We start from the raw sequence: 11,436 nt of genomic DNA on the forward strand, positions 1-11,436 counted from the left end.
AAGCTAGACTTATCATACTCCTTCATTTTAAACTATATTACAAAACTATAAGTAATCAACATAATATGATACTGGCATAAAAGCTGACACATAAACCAATGTAATAGAATCAAGATCCCAAAAATAAACCAGTGCCTATTTGGTCAACAAATATTTTACAAGGAAGCCAATAATATTCAACAGAAGAAGGATGTCTCTTCAATAAATGATGCAGGAAAAACTGCATCACTGGAGTTTTCTGTACATCCATATGTAAAAGAATTAAGCTGAACCACTATCTTACACTGTATACAAAAATTAACTCAAAATGGATTAAGAACTTGGACAAAAGACATGAAACCATAAAACTCCTAAAAGAAAATATAAGCAATACACTCCTGGAAACCATTCTTGGCAATGATTCTTCAGACTTGACACAAAAAGGAAAACATAACAACAAAATATAAAATAAAGTGTGGCTACATCAAACTAAAAAGCTCCTGTACAGCAAAGGAAACTGTTAACAAAATAAAAAAGCAACCTATCCTGTGGAAGAAAATATTTGCAAATCATGTCTGATAAGGGATTAATATTCAAAATATATAAAGAACTCATATAACTCAACAGCAAAACAAACAGTTCAATTAAAAACTGGCAAAGGATCTGAACGGATACTTTTGCGAAAAAGACTGACATACAGACAGCTAAGAGGTATTGAAAAGGCATTCAACATCACTAATTATCAGGGAAATGCTCAACAGCAATGGGATATTATCTCTTTCTTAAAATGGCTATTATTTGAAAGACAAGGAATAACAGCTGTTGGCAAGGATATAGAGAAAAGGGCACCCTTGTGCACTGTTAGTGAGATTGTAAATTGTGCAAGCACTATGAAAAACATAATGAGGTTTGGGATTGGCATGTATACACTACTATATTTAAAACAGCTAGCCTCTCCAGAAAGCAGGAATAGAAGGAACATACCTCAACATAATAAAAGCTATATATGACAAACCCACAGCAAACATTATCCTCAATGGTGAAAAATTGAAAGCATTTCCCCTAAAGTCAGGAACAACACAAGGGTGCCCACTTTCACCACTACTATTCAACATAGTTTTGGAAGTTGCGGCCGCAGCAATCAGAGCAGAAAAAGAAATAAAAGGAATCCAAATTGGAAAAGAAGAAGTAAAACTCTCACTGTTTGCAGATGACATGGTCCTCTACATAGAAAACCCTAAAGACTCCACCAGAAAATTGCTAGAACTAATCAGTGATTATAGTAAAGTTGCAGGATATAAAATCAACACACAGAAATCCCTTGCATTCCTATACACTAATAATGAGAAAATAGAAAGAGAAATTAAGGAAACAATTCCATTCACCATTGCAACGAAAAGAATAAAATACTTAGGAATATATCTATCTAAAGAAACTAAAGACCTATATATAGAAAACTATAAAACACTGGTGAAAGAAATCAGAGGACACTAATAGATGGAGAAATATACCATGTTCATGGATTGGAAGAATCAATATAGTAAAAATGAGTATACTACCCAAAGCAATTTATAGATTCAATGCAATCCCTATCAAGCTACCAACGGTATTTTTCACAGAGCTAGAACAAATAATTTCACAATTTGTATGGAAATACAAAAAACCTCGAATAGCCAAAGCGATCTTGAGAAAGAAGAATGGAACTGGAGGAATCAACCTGCCTGACTTCAGGCTCTACTACAAAGCCACAGTCATCAAGACAGTATGGTACTGGCACAAAGACAGAAATATAGATCAATGGAACAAAATAGAAAGCCCAGAGATAAATCCACGCACATATGGATACCTTATCTTTGACAAAGGAGGCAAGAATATACAATGGAGAAAAGACAATCTCTTTAACAAGTGGTGCTGGGAAAACTGGTCAACCACTTGTAAAAGAATGAAACTAAAACACTTTCTAACACCTTACACAAAAATAAACTCAAAATGGATTAAAGGTCTAAACATAAGAGGGAAGGCGCGAAGATGGCGGAGGAGTAGGACGGGGAAAACACTTTCTCCCCCACAAATTCATCAAAAGAGTATTTAAACGTCGAGTAAATTCCACAAAACAACTTCTGAATGCCGGCAGAGGACATCAGGCACCCAGAAAAGCAACCCAACTCCTTGAAAGGAGGTAGGAAAAAATATTAAAGACAATAAAAGAGACAAAAGAGGGAGGGACGGAGTTCCGTCCCGGGAAGGGAGTCTTAAAAAGAGAGAAGTTTCCAAACACCAGGAAACCTTCTCACTGCCGAATCCGTGCCGAGCTTTGGAAGCACAGAGGGCAACATAACAGGGAGAAAAAATAAATAAACAATTAAAACTCGCAGATTGCGAGCCCTACGGTAACTCCCCCAGCGGAGAAGCAGCGCAGACGCCTGCATCCGCCATTAGCAAGCGGGGGCTGGGCAGGGAGGCGCGGCACGGGCTGCATCGCTGAGAGTAAGAATCTGGCCTGAATACCCTGAGCACTATCTGAGCGAAATAATTTGGGCTAGCAAACCAGACTGTGGGATATCTACCATGCGAAAAGCCAGCCCTAACCTAAGACACCGCCAGCCCGCGCACGGAACAAAGGACTAAACAGAGATAGTCAGCTGCAGACCTTCCCCCTCCGGTGACAGGCAGCCAGAGCCGGAAGGGGGCAATCGCAGCCCCAGAGAGACATTATCTATAAAACTGGCTTCTTTGCTAACTAAAACTTATTGGGGGTCTGGACGGTCAACATCTGCCTGAGAAGGTGCACCGGTTTTACACCCAGATAACCGAGTGGCGGGGAGGCGATAAGTCGCAGCATTGGCGCTCGCCAAACACCTCATCACCTGAGCTGCTCAGACCTGGGAAGAGCACAAAACGCAGGCCCAACTGAGTCTCCGCCTCTGAGGACTACCTGAGTGCTTGAACTTGAGCGGCATGGACCTGGGAGGCGCATGCAACCCAGGGCCAGCCTCGGATTGTTCCCAGCGGAACAACCTAGAGCCTGAGCAGTGTGGGCAGGGAGGCTACACGCGCCGTGAGCGGGGGCAGACCCAGTGTGGCTGAGGCACTGCGAGCGCACGCCAGTGTCATTTGTTTGCAGCATCCCTCCCTCCCTCCCCACAGCGCGACTGAACAAAGAGAAGAAATACAGCTCCACCCACCAGAACACCGACACAAGCTTCCCTAACCAGGAAACCTTGACAAGCCACCTCTACATACCCACACACAGCGAGGAAACGCCACAATAAAGAGAACTCCACAAACTGCCAGAATACAGAAAGGACTCCCAAACTCAGCAATTTAAACAAGATGAAGAGACAGAGGAATACCCAGCAGATAAAGGAACAGGATAAATGCCCACCAAACCAAACAAAAGAGGAAGAGATAGGGAATCTACCTGATAAAGAATTCCAAATAATGATAGTGAAATTGATCCAAAATCTTGAAATTAAAATGGAATCACAGATAAATAGCCTGGAGACAAGGATTGAGAAGATGCAAGAAAGGTTTAACAAGGACCTAGAAGAAATAAAAAAGAGTCAATATATAATGAATAATGCAATAAATGAAATTAAAAACACTCTGGAGGCAACAAATAGTAGAATAACAGAGGCAGAAGATAGGATTAGTGAATTAGAAGATAGAATGGTCGAAATAAATGAATCAGAGAGGATAAAAGAAAAACGAATTAAAAGAAATGAGGACAATCTCAGAGACCTCCAGGACAATATTAAACGCTACAACATTCGAATCATAGGGGTTCCAGAAGAAGAAGACAAAAAGAAAGACCATGAGAAAATACTTGAGGAGATAATAGTTGAAAACTTCCCTAAAATGGGGAAGGAAATAATCACCCAAGTCCAAGAAACCCAGAGAGTCCCAAACAGGATAAACCCAAGGAGAAACACCCCAAGACACATATTAATCAAATTAACAAAGATCAAACACAAAGAACAAATATTAAAAGCAGCAAGGGAAAAACAACAAATAACACACAAGGGAATTCCCATAAGGAAAACAGCTGATCTTTCAATAGAAACTCTTCAAGCCAGGAGGGAATGGCAAGACATACTTAAAATGATGAAAGAAAATAACCTACAGCCCAGATTATTGTACCCAGCAAGGATCTCATTCAAGTATGAAGGAGAAATCAAAAGCTTTTCAGACAAGCAAAAGCTGAGAGAATCCTGCACCACCAAACCAGCTCTCCAACAAATACTAAAGGATATTCTCTAGACAGGAAACACAAAAATGGTGTATAAACTCGAACCCAAAACAATAAAGTAAATGGCAACGGGATCATACTTATCAGTAATTACCTTAAACGTAAATGGGTTGAATGCCCCAACCAAAAGACAAAGACTGGCTGAATGGATACAAAAACAAGACCCCTACATATGTTGTCTACAAGAGACCCACCTCAAAACAGGGGACACATACAGACTGAAAGTGAAGGGCTGGAAAAAGATTTTCCATGCAAATAGGGACCAAAAGAAAGCAGGAGTCACAATACTCGTATCAGATAAATTAGACTTTAAAACAAAGGCTGTGAAAAGAGACAAAGAAGGTCACTACATAATGATCAAAGGATCAATCCAAGAAGAAGATATAACAATTATAAATATATATCCACCCAACATGGGAGCACCGCAGTATGTAAGACAAATGCTAACAAGTATGAAAGGAGAAATTAACAATAACACAATAATAGTGGGAGACTTTAATACCCCACTCACACCTATGGATAGATCAACTAAACAGAAAATTAACAAGGGAAAAAAAATGTATCTATAAAGTTCACTAAAGCAAAGCACAGTAAAATTTAAAAAAATAAATAAATAAATAAACATAAGACCAGAAACTATAAAACTAGAGGAGAACATAGGCAAAACACTCTCCGACATACATCACAGCAGGATCCTCTATGACCCACCTCCCAGAATATTGGAAATAAAAGCAAAAATAAACAAATGGGACCTAATTAAACTTAAAAGCTTCTGCACAACAAAGGAAACTATAAGCAAGGTGAAAAGACAGCCTTCAGAATGGGAGAAAATAATAGCAAATGAAGCAAGTGACAAACAACTAATCTCAAAAATATACAAGCAACTCCTACAGCTCAATTCCAGAAAAATAAATGATCCAATCATTTGGCCCAATGACTGGGCCAAAGAACTAAATAGACATTTCTCCAAAGAAGACATACAGATGGCTAACAAACACATGAAAAGATGCTCAACATCACTCATTATCAGAGAAATGCAAATCAAAACCACTATGAGGTACCATTTCATGCCAGTCAGAATGGCTGCGATCCAAAAGTCTACAAGCAATAAATGCTGGAGAGGATGTGGAGAAAAGGGAACCCTCTTACACTGTTGGTGGGAATGCAGACTAGTACAGCCACTATGGAGAACAGTGTGGAGATTCCTTAAAAAACTGGAAATAGAACTGCCTTATGATCCAGCAATCCCACTGCTGGGCATACACACTGAGGAAACCAGAATTGAAAGAGACACGTGTACCCCAATGTTCATTGCAGCACTGTTTATAACAGCCAGGACATGGAAGCAACCTAGATGCCCATCAGCAGATGAATGGATAAGAAAGCAGTGGTACATATACACAATGGAGTATTACTCAGCCATTAAAAAGAATACATTTGAATCAGTTCTAATGAGATGGATGAAACTGGAGCCTATTACACAGAGTGAAGTAAGCCAGAAAGAGAAACACCAATACAGTATACTAACGCATATATGTGGAATTTAGAAAGATGGTAACAATAACCCTGTATATGAGATAGTAAAAGAGACACTGATGTATAGAACAGTCCTTTGGACTCTGTGGGAGAGGGAGAGGGTGAGATGATTTGGGAGAATGGCATTGAAATATGTATAATATCATATATGAAACGAGTCGCCAGTCCAGGTTCGATGCACGATGCTGGATGCTTGGGGCTGGTGCACTGGGATGACCCGGAGGGATGGTATGGGGAGGGAGGAGGGAGGGGGGTTCGGGATGGGGAACACATGTATGCCTGTGGCAGATTCATTTCGATATATGGCAGAACCAATACAATACTGTAAAGTTTAAAAATAAAATTAAAAAAAAGAAATAAAATAAATAAAATAAAACAGCTAGCCAACAAGGACCTACTGTATAGCACAGAGAATTTGGCTCAGTATGCTTCAATAACCTAAATAGGAAAAGAATTTGATAAAGAACAGATACGTATATGTGTAGAACTGAATCACTTTGCTGTACACTTGAAACTAACACATCATTGTTAATCAACTATACTGCAATACAAAATTTTAAATATTTTTAAAAGATAATAAAATAAAATAGAACTACCACCCAATCCAACAATTCTACTTCTGGGTATTTATCAGTAGGAAATGAAAATCTAACTCAAAAAGATATCTGTACCTTCATATTTACTCCAGAATTATTTTACAATAGCCTAGACATAGAAACAACCTAACTGTCCACTGATGGATGAGTGGATAAAGAAAATATGATATACATAGACATAAAACAGAATGTTACTCAGCCATATTAAAAGAATGAAATCTAGCCATTTGTGACAGCATGTATGGACATCAAAGGCATTATGCTGATTGAAACAAGTCAGAGAAAGACAAATACTACACACTCGCACTAAAAAACAGAAATCTAAAACAAACAAACAAAAATACTGAACACATAGAAACAGGGAACAGATTGGTGGTTGCCAAGTTCAGAGGTGTGAGGTGGGCAGAATCGATGAAGGCGCTCCAAAGGTCAAACTTTCATTATAAAATAAGATCTGAGGATGTAATGCACAGCATGGTGATTATAGTTAATATTACTCTACTGTGTATTTGAAAGCTGCTAAGAGGGTAGATCTCTAAAATTCTCATCAGAAGAAAAAAAGTTTTTGTAACTATGTGTGGTGACACATTAACTAGACTTATTGTGGTGATCATTTCACAATATATAGAGATACTGAATAATTATGTTGTATACATGAACCTAAGATAACATTTTATGTCCATTATATCTCAATAAAAAAGAAAGAAAATAATCAAACAATATTCTATATACAATAAACTCACTTCAAATACAATGACATAAGTTTACAGTAAAAGGATAGAAATAGCTATAACATGTAAACATTAATTTGTTTTTAAAAAGTATGAGTAGCTATGCTAACATCACATAAGGTCAATTTCAGAGCAAAGAAAATTACTGGAGATAAGTAAAAACATTACATAATGATAAAGGGGTCAATCCATGGAAGGTATAACAATTCTAAATGTGTGCATACCAAACCACAGACCCTAAAAATACAGAAAGCCAAAACTAATGAAGCTAGAAAGAGATTTCTAATTATATCCATAATTAGAGTTGGAGTTCCTAACTCACTCTACTCTAGGGATTTGACAAGAATTACCAGACAAAAATTAGCAAGAATATAGAACTCAACAACACAATCAACCAGTATTTAGTTGACAAATATAAAGCATTCCACTCAGAAGGAAAAGAATGCACATGTTCTTCCATAGTCTATAGAGTATCTACCAAGAAAGATCATATCCTAGGCCACAGAACAAATCTCAACAAATTTAAAAGAATTAAAATCATAAAGTGTGTGTTTTCTGATCATAATGGAGTCAAAGCTGGAAATTTTCTTGTTTTTGATTTCTAAACACTTGCCATTTAACTAAAATACTTCTAAGTAATTGATGATTCAAAGAAGTCTCAAAGACAATTTTTAAAACTACATATGACTGACTGAAAATTCAAACACACATATCAAAACGTGTGGAAATAGTTAAGACTGTGCTGGGAGGATAATTAATAACACTAAATGTACACCTTAGAAAAGAGAATGAAAATTCTCAAATCAATAACATGCTCCCACTTCAAAAACTAGGAAAAAATAGCAAAATAAGCTCAAAGAAATACTAAAGATAATTCAGGATAAAATGGAAAGAATAAAACAAAAGCAATTAAACAAAAGCTAGTTCCTCAAAAAAAAACAATAAAAATTTATAAACCACTAGTAAGACAGACTACAAACTATCCAAATAAAATAGAATGCTAAAGTAGTCCTATAACTAATTTTAAAAAGTGAATCTGTAATATAAAATCTCATAGTCTCCATTAGAAAATACTTACAAACATTGAAAGAATTAACACTAATTTTATACAAAATATTCCAGAAAACAGATGTAGAGAGAACCTTTCTCAGTTCATTTTATGAATCTAGTACTACCCTACTATGAAAAGCAAACAAGACAATACAAATAGAAAGTTCACTCAAAAAGGAATCTGTATTTAAATATAAAATGTATAACTATAATTTAGGGAAAAAAAAGAAAATAAGATACAAAGTGAGACAAAGAGTTCTAAAAGGTGATATCAAAGCAGCACAATCTATAAAGGAGAAACTGATAAACTGGACTCTAAAAGTCCGATTAAGTGGGTGAAAAGATAAGCTGAAGACTGGAAGAAGATAAATATAATATTACACCATTTATATGTGGAATCTAAAATATGATACAAATGAACTTACTTACAAAACAGAAACAGGCTGACAGTCATAGAAACGAAACATGGTTACTAAAAGGGATAGACAGGGGAACAATAAATTAAGAGTTTATGATTAGCAGATACAAACTAGTATATATAAAACAGATAAACAACAGGGTCCTACCATACAGCATAGGAAACTATATACAATATCTTGTAATAAACTATAATGGATAAGAATAGAAAAGATATATATATATATATATATGAATCATTTTACTGTATGTCAGAAACTAATACATTACAAATTAACTACTTAAATTTTTTTAAATGTTTAAAAATAAAATAACAAACAAAAGAAAAAGACTGAAGAAAATAATTGCAAATCATATATCTGACAAAAGATTAGTATCTAAAATATACAAGAATACCATAATGAGACATCACCAGAAAATGATCAGAATGGCTACAGTAACACTAAATGCTGGTAATGATATAGAGATACAGAATCACTCATATACTACTGGTGGGAATAAAAATGTTATGACCACTCTGGACAACAGTTTGGGATTTTCTCATAAAACTAAACATGCAACTATTGCACAACCCCTGCAGCTGCTCTCCCGGACATTTATACAAGAGAAATGAAAATTTATGTTCACACAAAAATATGTACACAAATGTTCATAGCTGCTTTAATCATAATCAGAAACTGAAAATCCAGATATCCTTCAGCAAGTGAAAGGTTAAACAAGCTGTGGTACATCCCTACCATGGAACATTACTCAACAATAAAAAAAATTCAACTATTAATACATACAACAACTTCAATGAGTCTTCAGAGAATTATGCTGAGTGAAAAAAGCAAACCTCAAAAGGTTACATACAGTATGATTTCATTTATATAACATTTTTAAAGTGACAAAATTATTGAAACAAAGAACAAACAAGTGATTGTCAGGAGTCAAAGATGAGGCTGAGGGAACTGGAGGGTAAGGATGCGGCTCTAAAAGGGCAACATGAGAAATCTCTGCAGTGATAGAAATGCTCTTTACCTTGAGTATATCAATTTCCTGGTTGTAGTAGTATACTCTTGCCTGGAAAATCCCATGGACGGAGGAGCCTGATAGGCTGCAGTCCATGAGGTCACTAAGAGTCGGACATGACTAAGTGACTTCATTTTCCCTTTTCACTCTCATGCACTGGAGAAGGAAATGGCAACCCACTCCAGTGTTCTTGTGTGGAGAATCCCAGGGACGGGGGAGTCTGGTGGGCTGCCGTCTATGGGGTCGCACAGAGTCGGACACGACTGAAGCGACTTAGCAGCAACAGCAGTAGTATACTAATAGTTTAAGATATTTCTATTGGGGGAAATCGGATAAAAAGTACATGGGATTCTTCTATATTACTTCTTAAAAACTGCACAAGTCTATAATTATCTTAAAAGTTTATTACAAAACTGGGATGACACTAAAACAAAATCTGGGAGGATATTTATAACTCTACAGGCATATATTAGAAAAGAAGAAATTTCTCAAATCCATGACCTCAGTTTTCACCTTAGAACACCAGAAGAAGAAGATAAAATGAAACCCAAGATTAATCAATAGAAAGGAAATAAAAAAGACCAAATCAGGAATCAATGAAATAAAATATAGGAAAATAATACAGAAAAACAATAAAACCAAAAATTGCTTCTTATGAAAATCAGTACAGTTAATAAGCTTCTAGCTAGACTAACCAGGGAAAAAACACAAAACACAATCACCAATATCAAGGATTTTAAAAGGGACATGAATACTTATCTCACAAACATTAAAAATATACCAATTAATTTGATGACATGGGTTACTCATGTCTAAAGAAACAATAAAATTTATTTGGTCATAAATATTTCACTTACCTGAGTATTTAAGGAAATTTAATTGGCATTAATATAGTAAATAATGAACCAAAATTAAGGATACATTCGTATAGCACCAGTTCTCGTCCCAATAGCCAAGATTTTCTGAACTGGATCAAAGGCTAATGTGGTGGGCTGATAAGGAAAACCATGCCGAACTGTCTGAAAGAGAAAATACTGAAAATAGTCATCAGGGAAATAAAAATTAAAGTCACAACAAGATACCACTATCCAACCAGCAGAATGACTAAAATAATTATTTAGTTTTATAAAAAAGACCACCAAGTGTTGTTGGCAGGAGTGTTAAATCACAAACACCTTGGAAAAACATGTTGCAGTTCTTTAAAACTAAACATATACCTGTCCTATGACCTAGAAAGTTCACTCCTATGTATGTAACCAAGAAAATAACAAGCATATGTCCACATATTAATTGGTGTAAGTACACCCCTAACAGCTTTAACAACCTAGAAAAAACTCAAATGACAAACAAGAGAAGCAAACATCAAAACTGTGGTATATGCATACAATAGAATAACTCAACAATTAAATAATAAAAACTAATGACAGAAACGAAAACATGGATGATTCTCAAGAACATTATGCTAAGTAAAGGAAGCAATACACAAGAGAGTAGGTATAGTATGATTACAAATATAATATAAACAAGCAAAACTAACCTATGCTGAAAAAAATCAGAACTGGTTTTGACTTTGATCACTTGGTTTGACAAGTGGCTGACTTGAGGAGAACTGACTAGAAAGAGCATAAGGAACTTTACTAAGTGAAGGTAATATTCTATATTCTGATAAGGTTTGAATTTTACATGTGTATACTTTAGTCAAAACTCATAAAATGGTATAGCATATAAATAATATGAGTATTCCAGTATAATTCTTTCAACTCCACTGTATGTTTGAAAGGTTTCATAATATCACAATGGGAAAGAAAGAAAAGAAAAATATAAAGAGCTCATAATATGACAAAAGAGATAAGACTAACATGTAAAA

General features: G+C 35.8%; 1 long non-coding RNA gene across 1 annotated transcript in view; it reads right to left on the reverse strand.

Annotated features, from left to right (window-relative positions):
• The window catches only part of LOC113889240, a 30,435-nt gene extending 19,847 nt beyond the window's left edge, over positions 1 to 10,588 (reverse strand). The window contains exon 1 of the long non-coding RNA XR_003510188.1: positions 10,491 to 10,588. This is a non-coding gene — a long non-coding RNA (uncharacterized LOC113889240). The remainder of the gene's footprint in view (positions 1 to 10,490) is intronic.
• Between the last annotated feature and the right edge of the window lie 848 nt (positions 10,589 to 11,436).

Source organism: Bos indicus x Bos taurus, unplaced genomic scaffold (assembly GCF_003369695.1).
Source record: "Bos indicus x Bos taurus breed Angus x Brahman F1 hybrid unplaced genomic scaffold, Bos_hybrid_MaternalHap_v2.0 tig00011634_arrow_arrow_obj, whole genome shotgun sequence".
Taxonomy (NCBI): domain Eukaryota; kingdom Metazoa; phylum Chordata; class Mammalia; order Artiodactyla; family Bovidae; genus Bos; species Bos indicus x Bos taurus.